This window comes from Rhipicephalus microplus, chromosome X, assembly GCF_043290135.1.
Source record: "Rhipicephalus microplus isolate Deutch F79 chromosome X, USDA_Rmic, whole genome shotgun sequence".
Taxonomy (NCBI): domain Eukaryota; kingdom Metazoa; phylum Arthropoda; class Arachnida; order Ixodida; family Ixodidae; genus Rhipicephalus; species Rhipicephalus microplus.
The window spans coordinates 124,874,797-124,895,936 of NC_134710.1; the positions used below are offsets into that span (position 1 = coordinate 124,874,797).

General features: G+C 43.6%; 1 protein-coding gene across 5 annotated transcripts in view; it reads right to left on the reverse strand.

Annotated features, from left to right (window-relative positions):
- LOC119181551 (protein FAM210B, mitochondrial) overlaps window positions 1-21,140 on the reverse strand; it is a 375,755-nt gene that overhangs the window by 17,743 nt on the left and 336,872 nt on the right. The gene's annotated exons all lie outside the window — the stretch shown is intronic.

A 21,140-nucleotide genomic window follows, 5' to 3' on the forward strand; every position in this document is an offset into this window, starting at 1 on the left:
CCCTTTAAGGTGCTCACATACAGAGGAAAAATTGACCATCTGTGGTTACGACCAGCTAATATGAGGCTAAAAGACCCTTATGGCCTATTAGCGGTCTGGCTATTTGCTCCTCTGCGGCCCTTCTCAGTCGTACTGGAATGGGATTTTTTTTTACTGTGGATATTCATGTCACCACGCTGTACAATAAAAGCAGAGACCGTGTTCTACAAACTACGCGGGAAAAAAATGCATGGCTATGCTGAGCTAATGGTGCATTTGTACCAACAGAAACTGAAGCATTTCTTCTTGCTTTCCTGTCCTGGGCACAAATCCCGCACGTTTTCTTCGGAAATTTGAATTTTTGTAAGAGAAATTCTTGTGCCTATATTTAAGATTTTAGGGCCTTAAACTGTGTTTTGCCTGCCTATTTTAGGCGCCTACAACCCAGTTTTTAATGCCTCTAAATCCGACCTCTTCTATTAAAGACCAGCCGATAATGAAGCCAAGGAAGGTACAGGGGAAGTTAATCGTACTGTTTTATTGTTTAATTGCATTGTTGTCATTGGCGTAAATCATGGGGTAGTCCTGACCCGCCTTGTATTCAGGCTATAGGGTGGATACCCTTTGCAAGTGTGTCCCCTTGAGATTTACCTCTTGAATACTATATACATTTGAAAGGCTTGATAGTTATACATAGCACACTATTTAAAATTGACCATGAAATCTCAAGCCCTTCCAATAAGTACTAACGAGGTAACGAAGTACAACGGTGAAAACTGTTGTTGGCTTCAAAGCACACTGTAAACGCCGTGCTTTCTGAAATGCTACGGGTGACATTGGACATATGGCAGGTCTTTATCAGGCTGGTCTTTGAAGCGCAAGCGAAAAAAATTATGAAAATCTACCGTTGTTTATTCATCTCGACGACTTGGTGAAAGATGTTGGCAATGAAGTATGAATACGATTGCTGATGCCTGGCAGAAGTTTGTGAGAGGTTCTAAGAGATTTAGGTTATGAAATATACTTTTTCAAATTTCCTTGTTTTTTATTCAAACTTTCTGCTTCAGTTATTCAAGTCTATTATATGATATTATTCTATTCTTTATTTCTTTATACATATTTAGTCATTTTTGTCTTAAATGAACATATTTGAACCTGTAATTTAAGAATTTTTTAAAACGGTCTGGATTGCGGCCAATCTCTTAGCGGAGGTACGAGCATGTATGAGCCGTAATTTCAAGGGCTTACCCTCCTTAACTACACTCTACTATACTCTACTCTAAACTGTGTCATTAAAAAAATCACTGGAGAAAATAAACGCGCTTACAAGAAAGATTCCCAAAGTAAATCGTGGGAGGCTACCAGTATTCACGTTTCGGGCTGAAGTTCAAAAAAGGCTGTTTTTTACTCGTTATGACAACAACAACGACGAAAATGCAAGCATATTTATTTGATTATTTACCTATTTAACCCGAATGACATATTAGCTAGAAATATGTTAGAGCCTGTACCTACGAATTACATCTACTGACTTCGGCAACTATTGGCTGCTCAGACTCACGCTTGTTTGAAATGCCAAGCATTTCTTAGGGAACTTCGGCGACTTTGAGCGTATCTATCTATCTATCTATCTATCTATCTATCTATCTATCTATCTATCTATCTATCTATCTATCTATCTATCTATCTATCTATCTATCTATCTATCTATCTATCTATCTATCTATCTATCTATCTATCTATCTATCTATCTATCTATCTATCTATCTATCTATCTATCTATCTATCTATCTATCTATCTATCTATCTATCTATCTATCTATCTATTTGTCTGTCTGTCTGTCTGTCTGTCTGTCTGTCTGTCTATCTATCTATCTATCTATCTATCTATCTATCTATCTATCTATCTATCTATCTATCTATCTATCTATCTATCTATCTATCTATCTATCTATCTATCTATCTATCTATCTATCTATCTATCTATCTATGTATCTATCTATCTATCTATCTATCTATCTATCTATCTATCTATCTATCTATCTATCTATCTATCTATCTATCTATCTATCTATCTATCTATCTGTCTGTCTGTCTGTCTGTCTGTCTGTCTGTCTGTCTGTCTGTCTGTCCGTCTGTCATCTATCTATCTATCTATCTATCTATCTATCTATCTATCTATCTATCTATCTATCTATCTATCCGCCTACGACTTTTAGCATTCCTGGCCGCTTCGATAACGGTATCGGTACCAAACTTGGTATGACATAACATGACTGTATGAAGAACGTATTTAACTAGTCAAAACATGAAAATCATGACATTGATGTCATGAATGTCATGATTTACATTTCATGGTCTTGGTGCTATTGCGGTGGTTTCCTTCACAAGGCATGTTGCAAAACTGCTATGGTATGACATGATTGCATGGCGAACACAAGCGACATACCCTAACATAATAATCACGACATGCGTGTCATGTAACAACAGACTACATGCCACACTCATGATGCGCTCACGGCCGTTTCGCTAGCTTCACACATGCCAAACTTGGTATTTCGTGACGCCAATGGATGACGAGGGTACGTGATTGGTGTAAACATGATAATCATGAGATGTGTGTCATGTGTGAACATGAATACATACCACAGTCAAGGTGCCAATACATTTCGACGTAACGCGGTGCGCGTGCTCGCCGGCGTTCACTTCGTCGCGTAATGCCGGCGTTGCCACGCTAGGCCGGTCATGCCATATACTCGCAGGCGCGCGCCGCGCTGCGTTGCTTTGACGCATGTGCGTTTCAGCGCGTCCGGCGTCCCCCCGTCACGAAAAGATGGAGACGCAGTGTTGTCTGGGTAACGCATAGGCGCCAAATGCAGCATGTCGCATTTCGCACCCGTTGCCGTCGGACCGCGCCGACGGACGCTGGTCGCGCCTGGCGTCAGACTACAGAGTGCTCGCGTTTTGCTAACGTAGCGTCGCTTGTCCCAGCGTGCGCGCGTGTCAATGCTACATTGAAGTATATTGGGCCCTTCATGGTGCGCTCGCGGCCGTTTCGCTAGCTCCACATATACTAAATTTGGTGTTACGTGACGTCAATGGATGACCAAATATATGACTAATGCAAACATGATAATCCTGGCAGGCTTGTCATGTAAGAACATGACAACATACCACGCTCATGGCGTGCACCCGGCCGTTTTGCTAGCTCCACATATACGAAATTTGGTGTTACGTGACGTCAATGGATGACTAAATATATTACTGGTGCAAACATGATAATCCTGGCAGGCTTGTCATGTAAGAACATGACAACATACCACGCTCATTGCGTGCTCCCGGCCGTTTCGCGAGCTCTACATATACTAAATTTCGTGTTACGTGACGTCGATGGATGACTAATATACGACTGGTGCAAACATGATAATCCTGGCAGGCTTGTCATGTAAGAACATGACAACATACCACGCACATGGCGTGCTCCCGGCCACTTCGCTAGTTTCACATATGCTAAATTTGGTGTTACGTGACGTCAATAGATGACTAAATATATGACTGCTGCAAACATGATAATCTTGGCAGGCTTGTCATGTAAGTACATGACAACATACCACGCTCATGGCGCGCTCCCGGCCGTTTCGCTAGCTCTACATATACTAAACTTGGTGTTACATGACGTCAAAGGATGAATAATTATACGACTGCTGTAAACATGATAATCCTGGCAGGCTTGTCATGTAAGAACATGACAACATACCACGCTCATGGCGTGCTCTCGTTCGTTTCGCTAGCTCCACATATACTAAATTTGGTGTTACCTGACGGCAATGGATGACTAAATATATGACTGGTGCAAACATGATAATCCTGAGAGGGTTGTCATGTAAGAACGTGACAACATACCACGCTCATGGCGTGCTCCCGGCCGTTTTGCTAGCTTCACACACACTAAATTTGGTGTTACGTGACGTCAATGGATGTCTAAATATATGACTGGTGCAGACATGATAATCCTGAGAGGGTTGTCGTGTAAGAACGTGACAACATACCACGCTCATGGCGTGCTCCCGGCCGTTTCGCTAGCTCTACATATACTAAATTTGGGGTTACTTGACGTCAATGGATGACTAAATATATGACTGGTGCAAACATGATAATCCTGGCAGGCTTGTCATGTAAGAACATGACAACATACCACGCTCAAGGCGTGCTCCCGGCCATTTCGCTAGCTCTACATATACTAAATTTGGTGTTACGTGACGTCGATGGATGAATAATTATATGACTGGTGCAAACACGATAATCCTGGCAGGCTTGTCATGTAAGCACATGATCACATACCACGCTCATGGCATGCTCCCGGCCGTTTCGCTAGATCCACACACAGTAAATTTGGTGTTACGTGACGTCAATGGATGTCTAAATATATGACTGGTGCAAACATGATAATCCTGAGAGGGTTGTCATGTAAGAACGTGACAACATACCACGCTCATGGCGTGCTCCCGGCCGTTTCGCTAGCTTTACATATACTAAATTTGGGGTTACGTGACGTCAATGGATGACTAAATATATGACTGGTGCAAACATGGTAATCCTGGCAGGCTTGTCATGTAAGAACATGACAACATACCACGCTCATGGCGTGCTCCCGGCCATTTCGCTAGCTCCACATATACTAAATTTGGTCTTACGTGACGTCAATGGATGACCAAATATGTGACTGGTGAAAACATGATAATCCTGAGAGGCTTGTCATGTAAGAACATGACAACATACCACGCTACTGGCGTGCTCGCGGCCGTTTCGGTAGCTTCACATATACTAAATTTGGTGTTACGTGACGTCAATTGATGACTAAATATAAGACTGGTGCAAAAATGACAATCCTGACAGGCTTGTCATGTAAGAACTTGACAACATACCACGCTCGTGGCGTGCTCCCGGCCGTTTCGCTAGCTTCACATATACTAAATTTGGTGTTACGTTATGTCAATGGATTACGAAAGTTATGATTGGTGCAAACATGATAATCCTGGCAGGCTTGTTAGTAAGAACATGACAACATACCACGCTCATGGCGTGCTTTCGGCCGTTTCGCTAGCTCCACATATACTAAATTTGGTGTTACGTGCTGTCAATGGATCACTAAATATATGACTGGTGCAAACATGATAATCCTGGCTGGCTTGTCAGTAAGAACATGACAACATACCACGCTCATGGCGTGCTCCCGGCCGTTTAGCTTGCTCCCCATATACTAAATTTGGTGTTACGTGACGTCAATGGATGGCTAACTATATGACTGGTGCAAACATGATAATCCTGGCAGGCTTGTCTTGTAAGAACATGGCAACATACCACGCTCATAGCGTGCTCGCGGCCGTTTCGCTAGCTCCAAGTATACTAAATTTGGTGTTACGAGACGTCAATTGGTGACTAAATATATGACTGGTGCAAACGTGATAACCCTGGCAGTCTTGTCATGCAAGAACATGACAACATACCACGCTCAAGGCGTGCTCCCGGCCGTTTTGCTAGTTCCACATATACTAAATTTTGTGTTACGTGACGTCAATGGATGACTAAATATATGACTGGTGCAAACATGATAATCCTGGCAGGGTTGTCATGTAGGAACATGACAACATACCACGCTCGAGGCGTGCTCCCGGCCGTTACGCTAGCTCTACATATACTAAATTTGGTGTTACGTGACGTCAATGAATGACTAATTATATGACTGGTGCAGACATGATAATCCTGGAAGGCTTGTCATGTAAGAACATGACAACATACCGCGCTCATCGCGTGCTCCCGGCCGTTTCGCTAGGTCCACATATACTAAATTTGGTGTTACGTGACGTCAATGGATGACTAAATATAGGACTGGTGAACACATGATAATCATGGCAGGCTTGTTATGTAAAAACATGACAACCTACCACCCTCATGGCTTGCTCCCGGCCGTTTCGCTAGCTTCACATACACTACGATTGGTGTTACGTGACGTCAATGTATGACTAAATATAAGACTGGTGCAAACCTGATAATCCTGGCGGGCTTGCCATGTAAGAACATGACAACATAATACGCTCGTGGCGTGCTCCCGTCCTTTTTGCTAGCTCCACATATACTTAACTTGGTGTTACAGGCTGTGAATGGATGACTACATATATGACTGGTGCAAACATGATAATCCTCGCAGCCTTTTCGAGTAAGAACATGACAACATACCACGCTCATGGCGTGCTCCTGGCCGTTTCGCTAGCTCCGATATACTACATTTGGTGCTACGTAACGTCAATGGATGCCTAAATATATAACTGGCGCAAACATGACAATCCTGACAGGCTTGTCATGTAAGAACATGACAACATAATACGCTCATGGCGTGCTCCCGGCCGTTTCGCTAGCTCCACATATACTAATTTCGGTGTTACGTGACGTCAATGAATGAATAATTATATTACTCATGCAAACATGATAATCCTGGCAGGCTTGTCATGTAAGAACATGGCAACAAACCACGCTAATGGCGTTCTCCTGGCCGTTTCACTAGCTCCACATTTACAAATTTGGTGTTATGTGACGACAATGGATGACTAAATATATGACTGGTGCAATATGATAATCCTGGCAGGCTTGTCATGTAAGAACATGACCACTAACCACGATCATGGCGTGCTCCCGGCCGTTTTGCTAGCTCCGCATATACTAAATTTCGTGTTACGTGACGTCAATGGATGACTAAATATATGACTGGTGCAAACATGATAATCCTGGCAGGCTTGTCATGTAAGAACATGAAAACATACTACGCTCATGGCGTGCTTCCGGCCGTTTCACTAGCTCCACATATACTAAATTTGGTGTTACGTGATATCAATGGATGACTAAATATATGACTGGTGCAAACATGATAATCCTGGCAGGCTTGTCATGTAAGAACATGACAACTTACCACGCTCATGGCGTGCTCCCGGCCGTTTCGCTAGCTCCACATATACTAAATTTGGTGTTACGTGAGGTCAATGGATGTTCAAATATATGACTGGTGCAAACATGATAATCTTGAGAGGGTTGTCATGTAAGAACATGACAACAAACCATGCTCATGGAGTGCTCCCGGCCGTTTCGCTAGCTCCACACACACTAAATTTGGTGTTACGTGACGTCAATGGATGTCTAAATATATGACTGGTGCAAACATGATAATCCTGAGAGGGTTGTCATGTAAGAACGTGACAACATACCACGCTCATGGCGTGCTCCCGGCCGTTTCGCTAGCTCTACATATACTAAATTTGGTGTTACGTGACGTCAATGGATGACTAAATATATGACTGGTTCAAACATGACAATCCTGGCAGGCTTGTCATGTAAGAACTTGACAACATACCACGCTCATGGCTGCTCCCGGCCGTTTCCCCAGCTTCACATATACTAAATTTGGTGTTACGTGCTGTCAATGGATCACTAAATATATGACTGGTGCAAACATGATAATCCTGGCTGGCTTGTCAGTAAGAACATGACAACATACCACGCTCATGGCGTGCTCCCGGCCGTTTCGCTAGCTCCACGTTCACAAAATTTGGTGTTACGTGACGTCAATGGATGACTAAATATATGACTGGTGCAATATGATTATCCTGGCAGGCTTGTGATGTAAGAACATGACAACATACCACGCTTATGGCGTGCTCCTGGCCGTTTAGCTTGCTCCCCATATACTAAATTTGGTGTTACGTGACGTCAATGGATGGCTAACTATATGACTGGTGCAAACATGATAATCCTGGCAGGCTTGTCTTGTAAGAACATGGCAACATACCACGCTCATAGCGTGCTCGCGGCCGTTTCGCTAGCTCCAAGTATACTAAATTTGGTGTTACGAGACGTCAATTGGTGACTAAATATATGACTGGTGCAAACATGATAACCCTGGCAGTCTTGTCATGCAAGAACATGACAACATACCACGCTCAAGGCGTGCTCCCGGCCGTTTTGCTAGTTCCACATATACTAAATTTTTTGTTACGTGACGTCGATGGATGACTAAATATATGACTGGTGCAAACATGATAATCCTGGCAGGGTTGTCATGTAAGAACATGACAACATACCACGCTCATGGCGTGCTCCCGGCCGTTACGCTAGCTCTACATATACTAAATTTGGTGTTACGTGACGTCAATGAATGACTAATTATATGACTGGTGCAGACATGATAATCCTGGAAGGCTTGTCATGTAAGAACATGACAACATACCGCGCTCATCGCGTGCTCCCGGCCGTTTCACTAGCTCCACATTTACAAATTTGGTGTTATGTGACGACAATGGATGACTAAATATATGACTGGTGCAATATGATAATCCTGGCAGGCTTGTCATGTAAGAACATGACCACTAACCACGATCATGGCGTGCTCCCGGCCGTTTTGCTAGCTCCGCATATACTAAATTTCGTGTTACGTGACGTCAATGGATGACTAAATATATGACTGGTGCAAACATGATAATCCTGGCAGGCTTGTCATGTAAGAACATGAAAACATACTACGCTCATGGCATGCTTCCCGCCGTTTCACTAGCTCCACATATACTAAATTTGGTGTTACGTGATATCAATGGATGTATAAATATATGACTGGTGCAAACATGATAATTCTGGCAGGCTTGTCATGTAAGAACATGACAACTTACCACGCTCATGGCGTGCTCCCGGCCGTTTCGCTAGCTCCACATATACTAAATTTGGTGTTACGTGAGGTCAATGGATGTCTAAATATATGACTGGTGCAAACATGATAATCTTGAGAGTAGGGTTGTCATGTAAGAACATGACAACAAACCATGCTCATGGAGTGCTCCCGGCCGTTTCGCTAGCTCCACACACACTAAATTTGGTGTTACGTGACGTCAATGGATGTCTAAATATATGACTGGTGCAAACATGATAATCCTGAGAGGGTTGTCATGTAAGAACGTGACAACATACCACGCTCATGGCGTGCTCCCGGCCGTTTCGCTAGCTCTACATATACTAAATTTGGTGTTACGTGACGTCAATGGATGACTAAATATATGACTGGTTCAAACATGACAATCCTGGCAGGCTTGTCATGTAAGAACTTGACAACATACCACGCTCATGGCTGCTCCCGGCCGTTTCCCCAGCTTCACATATACTAAATTTCCCTAGCTTCACATATACTAAATTTGGTGTTACGTGACGTCAATGGATGACTAAATATATGACTGGTGCAAACATGATAATCCTGGCAGGCTTTTCGAGTAAGAACATGACAACATACCACGCCCATGGCGTGCTCCCTGCCGTTTCGCTAGCTCAGCATATACTAAATTTGGTGTCACGTGACGTCAATGGATGACTAATTATATGACTGGTGCAAACATGATAATCCTGGCAGGCTTGTCATGTAAGAACATAACAACATACCACGTTCATGGCGTGATCCCGGCCGTTTCGCTATCTCCACATGTACTAAGTTTGGTGTTAAGTGACGTCAATTGATGACTAAATATATGAATGGTGCAAACATGATTATCCTGGCAGGCTTGTCATGTAAGAAAATGAACACATAGCACGCTCATGGCGTGCTCCCGGCCATTTCGCTAGCTCCACTAATACTAAATTTGGTGTTACGTGACCTCAATAGATGACTAAACATATGACTGGTGCAAACATGATAATCCTGGCAGGCTTGTGATGTAAGAACATGACAACATACCACGCTTATGGCGTGCTCCTGGCCGTTTAGCTTGCTCCCCATATACTAAATTTGGTGTTACGTGACGTCAATGGATGGCTAACTATATGACTGGTGCAAACATGATAATCCTGGCAGGCTTGTCTTGTAAGAACATGGCAACATACCACGCTCATAGCGTGCTCGCGGCCGTTTCGCTAGCTCCAAGTATACTAAATTTGGTGTTACGAGACGTCAATTGGTGACTAAATATATGACTGGTGCAAACATGATAACCCTGGCAGTCTTGTCATGCAAGAACATGACAACATACCACGCTCAAGGCGTGCTCCCGGCCGTTTTGCTAGTTCCACATATACTAATTTTTTTGTTACGTGACGTCGATGGATGACTAAATATATGACTGGTGCAAACATGATAATCCTGGCAGGGTTGTCATGTAAGAACATGACAACATACCACGCTCATGGCGTGCTCCCGGCCGTTACGCTAGCTCTACATATACTAAATTTGGTGTTACGTGACGTCAATGAATGACTAATTATATGACTGGTGCAGACATGATAATCCTGGAAGGCTTGTCATGTAAGAACATGACAACATACCGCGCTAATCGCGTGCTCCCGGCCGTTTCACTAGCTCCACATTTACAAATTTGGTGTTATGTGACGACAATGGATGACTAAATATATGACTGGTGCAATATGATAATCCTGGCAGGCTTGTCATGTAAGAACATGACCACTAACCACGATCATGGCGTGCTCCCGGCCGTTTTGCTAGCTCCGCATATACTAAATTTCGTGTTACGTGACGTCAATGGATGACTAAATATATGACTGGTGCAAACATGATAATCCTGGCAGGCTTGTCATGTAAGAACATGAAAACATACTACGCTCATGGCATGCTTCCGGCCGTTTCACTAGCTCCACATATACTAAATTTGGTGTTACGTGATATCAATGGATGTATAAATATATGACTGGTGCAAACATGATAATTCTGGCAGGCTTGTCATGTAAGAACATGACAACTTACCACGCTCATGGCGTGCTCCCGGCCGTTTCGCTAGCTCCACATATACTAAATTTGGTGTTACGTGAGGTCAATGGATGTCTAAATATATGACTGGTGCAAACATGATAATCTTGAGAGGGTTGTCATGTAAGAACATGACAACAAACCATGCTCATGGAGTGCTCCCGGCCGTTTCGCTAGCTCCACACACACTAAATTTGGTGTTACGTGACGTCAATGGATGTCTAAATATATGACTGGTGCAAACATGATAATCCTGAGAGGGTTGTCATGTAAGAACGTGACAACATACCACGCTCATGGCGTGCTCCCGGCCGTTTCGCTAGCTCTACATATACTAAATTTGGTGTTACGTGACGTCAATGGATGACTAAATATATGACTGGTTCAAACATGACAATCCTGGCAGGCTTGTCATGTAAGAACTTGACAACATACCACGCTCATGGCTGCTCCCGGCCGTTTCCCCAGCTTCACATATACTAAATTTCCCTAGCTTCACATATACTAAATTTGGTGTTACGTGACGTCAATGGATGACTAAATATATGACTGGTGCAAACATGATAATCCTGGCAGGCTTTTCGAGTAAGAACATGACAACATACCACGCCCATGGCGTGCTCCCTGCCGTTTCGCTAGCTCAGCATATACTAAATTTGGTGTCACGTGACGTCAATGGATGACTAATTATATGACTGGTGCAAACATGATAATCCTGGCAGGCTTGTCATGTAAGAACATAACAACATACCACGTTCATGGCGTGATCCCGGCCGTTTCGCTATCTCCACATGTACTAAGTTTGGTGTTAAGTGACGTCAATTGATGACTAAATATATGAATGGTGCAAACATGATTATCCTGGCAGGCTTGTCATGTAAGAAAATGAACACATAGCACGCTCATGGCGTGCTCCCGGCCATTTCGCTAGCTCCACTAATACTAAATTTGGTGTTACGTGACGTCAATAGATGACTAAACATATGACTGGTGCAAACATGATAATCCTGGCAGGCTTGTCATGTAAGAACGTGCCAAATACTCGCTCATGGCGTGCTCCCGGCCGTTTCGCTAGCTTCACATATACTAAATTTGGTGTTATGTGATATCAATGGATGACTAAATATATGACTGGTGCAAACATGATAATCCTGGCAGGCTTGTCATGTAAGAACATGACAACTTACCACGCTCATGGCGTGCTCCCGTTCATTTCGCTAGCTCCACATATACTAAATTTGGTGTTACGTGACGGCAATGGATGACTAAATATATGACTGGTGCAAACATGGTAATCCTGGCAGGCTTGTCATGTAAGAACATGACAACATACCACGCTCATGGCGTGCTCCCGGCCATTTCGCTAGCTCCACATATACTAAATTTGGTCTTACGTGACGTCAATGGATGACCAAATATGTGACTGGTGAAAACATGATAATCCTGACAGGCTTGTCATGTAAGAACTTGACAACATACCACGCTCGTGGCGTGCTCCCGGCCGTTTCGCTAGCTTCACATATACTAAATTTGGTGTTACGTTATGTCAATGGATGACGAAAGTTATGATTGGTGCAAACATGATAATCCTGGCAGGCTTGTTAGTAAGAACATGACAACATACCACGCTCATGGCGTGCTTTCGGCCGTTTCGCTAGCTCCACATATACTAAATTTGGTGTTACATGCTGTCAATGGATCACTAAATATATGACTGGTGCAAACATGATAATCCTGGCTGGCTTGTCAGTAAGAACATGACAACATACCACGCTCATGGCGTGCTCCCGGCCGTTTAGCTTGCTCCCCATATACTAAATTTGGTGTTACGTGACGTCAATGGATGGCTAACTATATGACTGGTGCAAACATGATAATCCTGGCAGGCTTGTCTTGTAAGAACATGGCAACATACCACGCTCATAGCGTGCTCCCGGCCGTTTCGCTAGCTCCAAGTATACTAAATTTGGTGTTACGAGACGTCAATTGGTGACTAAATATATGACTGGTGCAAACGTGATAACCCTGGCAGTCTTGTCATGCAAGAACATGACAACATACCACGCTCAAGGCGTGCTCCCGGCCGTTTTGCTAGTTCCACATATACTAAATTTTGTGTTACGTGACGTCAATGGATGACTAAATATATGACTGGTGCAAACATGATAATCCTGGCAGGGTTGTCATGTAAGAACATGACAACATACCACGCTCGAGGCGTGCTCCCGGCCGTTACGCTAGCTCTACATATACTAAATTTGGTGTTACGTGACGTCAATGAATGACTAATTATATGACTGGTGCAGACATGATAATCCTGGAAGGCTTGTCATGTAAGAACATGACAACATACCGCGCTCATCGCGTGCTCCCGGCCGTTTCGCTAGCTCCACATATACTAAATTTGGTGTTACGTGACGTCAATGGATGACTAAATATAGGACTGGTGAACACATGATAATCATGGCAGGCTTGTTATGTAAAAACATGACAACCTACCACCCTCATGGCTTGCTCCCGGCCGTTTCGCTAGCTTCACATACACTACGATTGGTGTTACGTGACGTCAATGTATGACTAAATATAAGACTGGTGCAAACCTGATAATCCTGGCGGGCTTGCCATGTAAGAACATGACAACATAATACGCTCGTGGCGTGCTCCCGTCCTTTTTGCTAGCTCCACATATACTTAACTTGGTGTTACAGGCTGTGAATGGATGACTACATATATGACTGGTGCAAACATGATAATCCTCGCAGCCTTTTCGAGTAAGAACATGACAACATACCACGCTCATGGCGTGCTCCTGGCCGTTTCGCTAGCTCCGATATACTCATTTGTTGCTACGTAACGTCAATGGATGCCTAAATATATAACTGGCGCAAACATGACAATCCTGACAGGCTTGTCATGTAAGAACATGACAACATAATACGCTCATGGCGTGCTCCCGGCCCTTTCGCTAGCTCCACATATACTAATTTTGGTGTTACGTGACGTCAATGAATGAATAATTATATTACTCATGCAAACATGATAATCCTGGCAGGCTTGTCATGTAAGAACATGGCAACAAACCACGCTAATGGCGTTCTCCTGGCCGTTTCACTAGCTCCACATTTACAAATTTGGTGTTATGTGACGACAATGGATGACTAAATATATGACTGGTGCAATATGATAATCCTGGTAGGCTTGTCATGTAAGAACATGACCACTAACCACGATCATGGCGTGCTCCCGGCCGTTTTGCTAGCTCCGCATATACTAAATTTCGTGTTACGTGACGTCAATGGATGACTAAATATATGACTGGTGCAAACATGATAATCCTGGCAGGCTTGTCATGTAAGAACATGAAAACATACTACGCTCATGGCGTGCTTCCGGCCGTTTCACTAGCTCCACATATACTAAATTTGGTGTTACGTGATATCAATGGATGACTAAATATATGACTGGTGCAAACATGATAATCCTGGCAGGCTTGTCATGTAAGAACATGACAACTTACCACGCTCATGGCGTGCTCCCGGCCGTTTCGCTAGCTCCACATATACTAAATTTGGTGTTACGTGAGGTCAATGGATGTCTAAATATATGACTGGTGCAAACATGATAATCTTGAGAGGGTTGTCATGTAAGAACATGACAACAAACCATGCTCATGGAGTGCTCCCGGCCGTTTCGCTAGCTCCACACACACTAAATTTGGTGTTACGTGACGTCAATGGATGTCTAAATATATGACTGGTGCAAACATGATAATCCTGAGAGGGTTGTCATGTAAGAACGTGACAACATACCACGCTCATGGCGTGCTCCCGGCCGTTTCGCTAGCTCTACATATACTAAATTTGGTGTTACGTGACGTCAATGGATGACTAAATATATGACTGGTTCAAACATGACAATCCTGGCAGGCTTGTCATGTAAGAACTTGACAACATACCACGCTCATGGCTGCTCCCGGCCGTTTCCCCAGCTTCACATATACTAAATTTCCCTAGCTTCACATATACTAAATTTGGTGTTACGTGACGTCAATGGATGACTAAATATATGACTGGTGCAAACATGATAATCCTGGCAGGCTTTTCGAGTAAGAACATGACAAGATACCACGCCCATGGCGTGCTCCCTGCCGTTTCGCTAGCTCAGCATATACTAAATTTGGTGTCACGTGACGTCAATGGATGTATAATTATATGACTGGTGCAAACATGATAATCCTGGCAGGCTTGTCATGTAAGAACATAACAACATACCACGTTCATGGCGTGATCCCGGCCGTTTCGCTATCTCCACATGTACTAAGTTTGGTGTTAAGTGACGTCAATTGATGACTAAATATATGAATGGTGCAAACATGATTATCCTGGCAGGCTTGTCATGTAAGAAAATGAACACATAGCACGCTCATGGCGTGCTCCCGGCCATTTCGCTAGCTCCACTAATACTAAATTTGGTGTTACGTGACGTCAATAGATGACTAAACATATGACTGGTGCAAACATGATAATCCTGGCAGGCTTGTCATGTAAGAACGTGTCAAATACTCGCTCATGGCGTGCTCCCGGCCGTTTCGCTAGCTTCACATATACTAAATTTGGTGTTATGTGATATCAATGGATGACTAAATATATGACTGGTGCAAACATGATAATCCTGGCAGGCTTGTCATGTAAGAACATGACAACTTACCACGCTCATGGCGTGCTCCCGTTCATTTCGCTAGCTCCACATATACTAAATTTGGTGTTACGTGACGGCAATGGATGACTAAATATATGACTGGTGCAAACACGATAATCCTGACAGGCTTGTCATGTAAGAACATGACAACATACCACGCTCATGGCGTGCTCCCGTTCGTTTGCTAGCTCCACATATACTAAATTTGGTGTTACGTGACGGCAATGGATGACTAAATATATGACTGGTGCAAACATGATAATCCTGACAGGCTTGTCATGTAAGAACGTGACAACATACCACGCTCATGGCGTGCTCCCGGCCGTTTTGCTAGCTCCACATATACTAAATTTGGTGTTACGTGATATCAATGGATGACTAAATATATGACTGGTGCAAACATGATAATCCTGGCAGGCTTGTCATGTAAGAACATGACAACTTACCACGCTCATGGCGTGCTCCCGGCCGTTTCGCTAGCTCCACATATACTAAATTTGGTGTTACGTGAGGTCAATGGATGTCTAAATATATGACTGGTGCAAACATGATAATCTTGAGAGGGTTGTCATGTAAGAACATGACAACAAACCATGCTCATGGAGAGCTCCCGGCCGTTTCGCTAGCTCCACACACACTAAATTTGGTGTTACGTGACGTCAATGGATGTCTAAATATATGACTGGTGCAAACATGATAATCCTGAGAGGGTTGTCATGTAAGAACGTGACAACACACCACGCTCATGGCGTGCTCCCGGCCGTTTCGCTAGCTCTACGTATACTAAGTTTGGTGTTACGTGACGTCAATGGATGACTAAATATATGACTGGTTCAAACATGACAATCCTGGCAGGCTTGTCATGTAAGAACTTGACAACATACCACGCTCATGGCTGCTCCCGGCCGTTTCCCCAGCTTCACATATACTAAATTTCCCTAGCTTCACATATACTAAATTTGGTGTTACGTGACGTCAATGGATGACTAAATATATGACTGGTGCAAACATGATAATCCTGGCAGGCTTTTCGAGTAAGAACATGACAACATACCACGCGCATGGCGTGCTCCCTGCCGTTTCGCTAGCTCAGCATATACTAAATTTGGTGTCACGTGACGTCAATGGATGACTAATTATATGACTGGTGCAAACATGATAACCCTGGCAGGCTTGTCATGTAAGAACATAACAACATACCACGTTCATGGCGTGATCCCGGCCGTTTCGCTATCTCCACATGTACTAAGTTTGGTGTTAAGTGACGTCAATTGATGGCTAAATATATGAATGGTGCAAACATGATTATCCTGGCAGGCTTGTCATGTAAGAAAATGAACACATAGCACGCTCATGGCGTGCTCCCGGCCATTTCGCTAGCTCCACTAATACTAAATTTGGTGTTACGTGACGTCAATAGATGACTAAACATATGACTGGTGCAAACATGATAATCCTGGCAGGCTTGTCATGTAAGAACATGACAACTTACCACGCTCATGGCGTGCTCCCGTTCATTTCGCTAGCTCCACATATACTAAATTTGGTGTTACGTGACGGCAATGGATGACTAAATATATGACTGGTGCAAACACGATAATCCTGACAGGCTTGTCATGTAAGAACATGACAACATACCACGCTCATGGCGTGCTCCCATTCGTTTGCTAGCTCCACATATACTAAATTTGGTGTTACGTGACGGCAATGGATGACTAAATATATGACTGGTGCAAACATGATAATCCTGACAGGCTTGTCATGTAAGAACGTGAGAACATACCACGCTCATGGCGTGCTCCCGGAAGTTTCGCTAGCTCCACGTTTAAAAAATTTGGTGTTACGTGACGTCAATGGATGACTGAATATATGACTGGTGCGATATGATAATCCTGGTAGGCTTGTCATGTAAGAACATGACAACATACCACGCTCATGGCATGCTCCCGGCCGTTTCGCTAGCTCTACATACACTAAATTTGGTGTTACGTGACGTCAATGGAGAACTAAATATATGACTGGTGCAAACATGATAATCCTGGCAGGCTTGTCATGTAAAAACATGACAACATACAGCACTCATGGCGTGCTCCCGGCCGTTTCACTAGCTTCACATAAACTAAAGTTAGTGTTACGTGACGTCAATGGATGACTAAATATATGACTGGTGCAAACATGTGAATTTGGCAGGCTTGTCATGTAAGAACATGACAACATACCACGCTCATGGCATGTTCCCGGCCATTTTGCTAGATCTATATATACTAAATTTGGTGTTACGTAACGTATATGGATGACTAAATATATGACTGGTGCAAACATGATAATCCTGAGAGGGTTGTCATGTAAGAACATGACAACATACCACGCTCATGGCGTGCTCCCGGCCGTTTCGCTAGCTCTACATACACTAAATTTGGTGTTACGTGGCGTCAATGGAGTACTAAATATATGACTGGTGCAAACATGATAATCCTGGCAAGCTTGTCATGTAAGAACATGACAACACACCACGCTCATTGCGTGCTCACGGCCGTTTCGCTAGCTCCACATATACTAAATTTGGTGTTACGGGACGTCAATGGATGACCAAATATATGACTGGTGCAAACATGATAATGCTGACAGGCTTGTCATGTAAGAACGTGCCAAATACTCGCTCATGGCGTGCTCCCGGCCGTTTCGCTAGCTTCACATATACTAAATTTGGTGTTACGTGATATCAATGGATGACTAAATATAAGACTGGTGCAAACATGATAATCCTGGCAGGCTTGTCATGTAAGAACATGACAACAAACCATGCTCATGGAGTGCTCCCGGCCGTTTCGCTAGCTCCACACACACTAAATTTGGTGTTACGTGACGTCAATGGATGTCTAAATATATGACTGGTGCAAACATGATAATCCTGAGAGGGTTGTCATGTAAGAACGTGACAACATACCACGCTCATGGCGTGCTCCCGGCCGTTTCGCTAGCTCTACATATACTAAATTTGGTGTTACGTGACGTCAATGGATGACTAAATATATGACTGGTTCAAACATGACAATCCTGGCAGGCTTGTCATGTAAGAACTTGACAACATACCACGCTCATGGCTGCTCCCGGCCGTTTCCCCAGCTTCACATATACTAAATTTCCCTAGCTTCACATATACTAAATTTGGTGTTACGTGACGTCAATGGATGACTAAATATATGACTGGTGCAAACATGATAATCCTGGCAGGCTTTTCGAGTAAGAACATGACAACATACCACGCCCATGGCGTGCTCCCTGCCGTTTCGCTAGCTCAGCATATACTAAATTTGGTGTCACGTGACGTCAATGGATGACTAATTATATGACTGGTGCAAACATGATAATCCTGGCAGGCTTGTCATGTAAGAACATAACAACATACCACGTTCATGGCGTGATCCCGGCCGTTTCGCTATCTCCACATGTACTAAGTTTGGTGTTAAGTGACGTCAATTGATGACTAAATATATGAATGGTGCAAACATGATTATCCTGGCAGGCTTGTCATGTAAGAAAATGAACACATAGCACGCTCATGGCGTGCTCCCGGCCATTTCGCTAGCTCCACTAATACTAAATTTGGTGTTACGTGACCTCAATAGATGACTAAACATATGACTGGTGCAAACATGATAATCCTGGCAGGCTTGTGATGTAAGAACATGACAACATACCACGCTTATGGCGTGCTCCTGGCCGTTTAGCTTGCTCCCCATATACTAAATTTGGTGTTACGTGACGTCAATGGATGGCTAACTATATGACTGGTGCAAACATGATAATCCTGGCAGGCTTGTCTTGTAAGAACATGGCAACATACCACGCTCATAGCGTGCTCGCGGCCGTTTCGCTAGCTCCAAGTATACTAAATTTGGTGTTACGAGACGTCAATTGGTGACTAAATATATGACTGGTGCAAACATGATAACCCTGGCAGTCTTGTCATGCAAGAACATGACAACATACCACGCTCAAGGCGTGCTCCCGGCCGTTTTGCTAGTTCCACATATACTAATTTTTTTGTTACGTGACGTCGATGGATGACTAAATATATGACTGGTGCAAACATGATAATCCTGGCAGGGTTGTCATGTAAGAACATGACAACATACCACGCTCATGGCGTGCTCCCGGCCGTTACGCTAGCTCTACATATACTAAATTTGGTGTTACGTGACGTCAATGAATGACTAATTATATGACTGGTGCAGACATGATAATCCTGGAAGGCTTGTCATGTAAGAACATGACAACATACCGCGCTAATCGCGTGCTCCCGGCCGTTTCACTAGCTCCACATTTACAAATTTGGTGTTATGTGACGACAATGGATGACTAAATATATGACTGGTGCAATATGATAATCCTGGCAGGCTTGTCATGTAAGAACATGACCACTAACCACGATCATGGCGTGCTCCCGGCCGTTTTGCTAGCTCCGCATATACTAAATTTCGTGTTACGTGACGTCAATGGATGACTAAATATATGACTGGTGCAAACATGATAATCCTGGCAGGCTTGTCATGTAAGAACATGAAAACATACTACGCTCATGGCATGCTTCCGGCCGTTTCACTAGCTCCACATATACTAAATTTGGTGTTACGTGATATCAATGGATGTATAAATATATGACTGGTGCAAACATGATAATTCTGGCAGGCTTGTCATGTAAGAACATGACAACTTACCACGCTCATGGCGTGCTCCCGGCCGTTTCGCTAGCTCCACATATACTAAATTTGGTGTTACGTGAGGTCAATGGATGTCTAAATATATGACTGGTGCAAACATGATAATCTTGAGAGGGTTGTCATGTAAGAACATGACAACAAACCATGCTCATGGAGTGCTCCCGGCCGTTTCGCTAGCTCCACACACACTAAATTTGGTGTTACGTGACGTCAATGGATGTCTAAATATATGACTGGTGCAAACATGATAATCCTGAGAGGGTTGTCATGTAAGAACGTGACAACATACCACGCTCATGGCGTGCTCCCGGCCGTTTCGCTAGCTCTACATATACTAAATTTGGTGTTACGTGACGTCAATGGATGACTAAATATATGACTGGTTCAAACATGACAATCCTGGCAGGCTTGTCATGTAAGAACTTGACAACATACCACGCTCATGGCTGCTCCCGGCCGTTTCCCCAGCTTCACATATACTAAATTTCCCTAGCTTCACATATACTAAATTTGGTGTTACGTGACGTCAATGGATGACTAAATATATGACTGGTGCAAACATGATAATCCTGGCAGGCTTTTCGAGTAAGAACATGACAACATACCACGCCCATGGCGTGCTCCCTGCCGTTTCGCTAGCTCAGCATATACTAAATTTGGTGTCACGTGACGTCAATGGATGACTAATTATATGACTGGTGCAAACATGATAATCCTGGCAGGCTTGTCATGTAAGAACATAACAACATACCACGTTCATGGCGTGATCCCGGCCGTTTCGCTATCTCCACATGTACTAAGTTTGGTGTTAAGTGACGTCAATTGATGACTAAATATATGAATGGTGCAAACATGATTATCCTGGCAGGCTTGTCATGTAAGAAAATGAACACATAGCACGCTCATGGCGTGCTCCCGGCCATTTCGCTAGCTCCACTAATACTAAATTTGGTGTT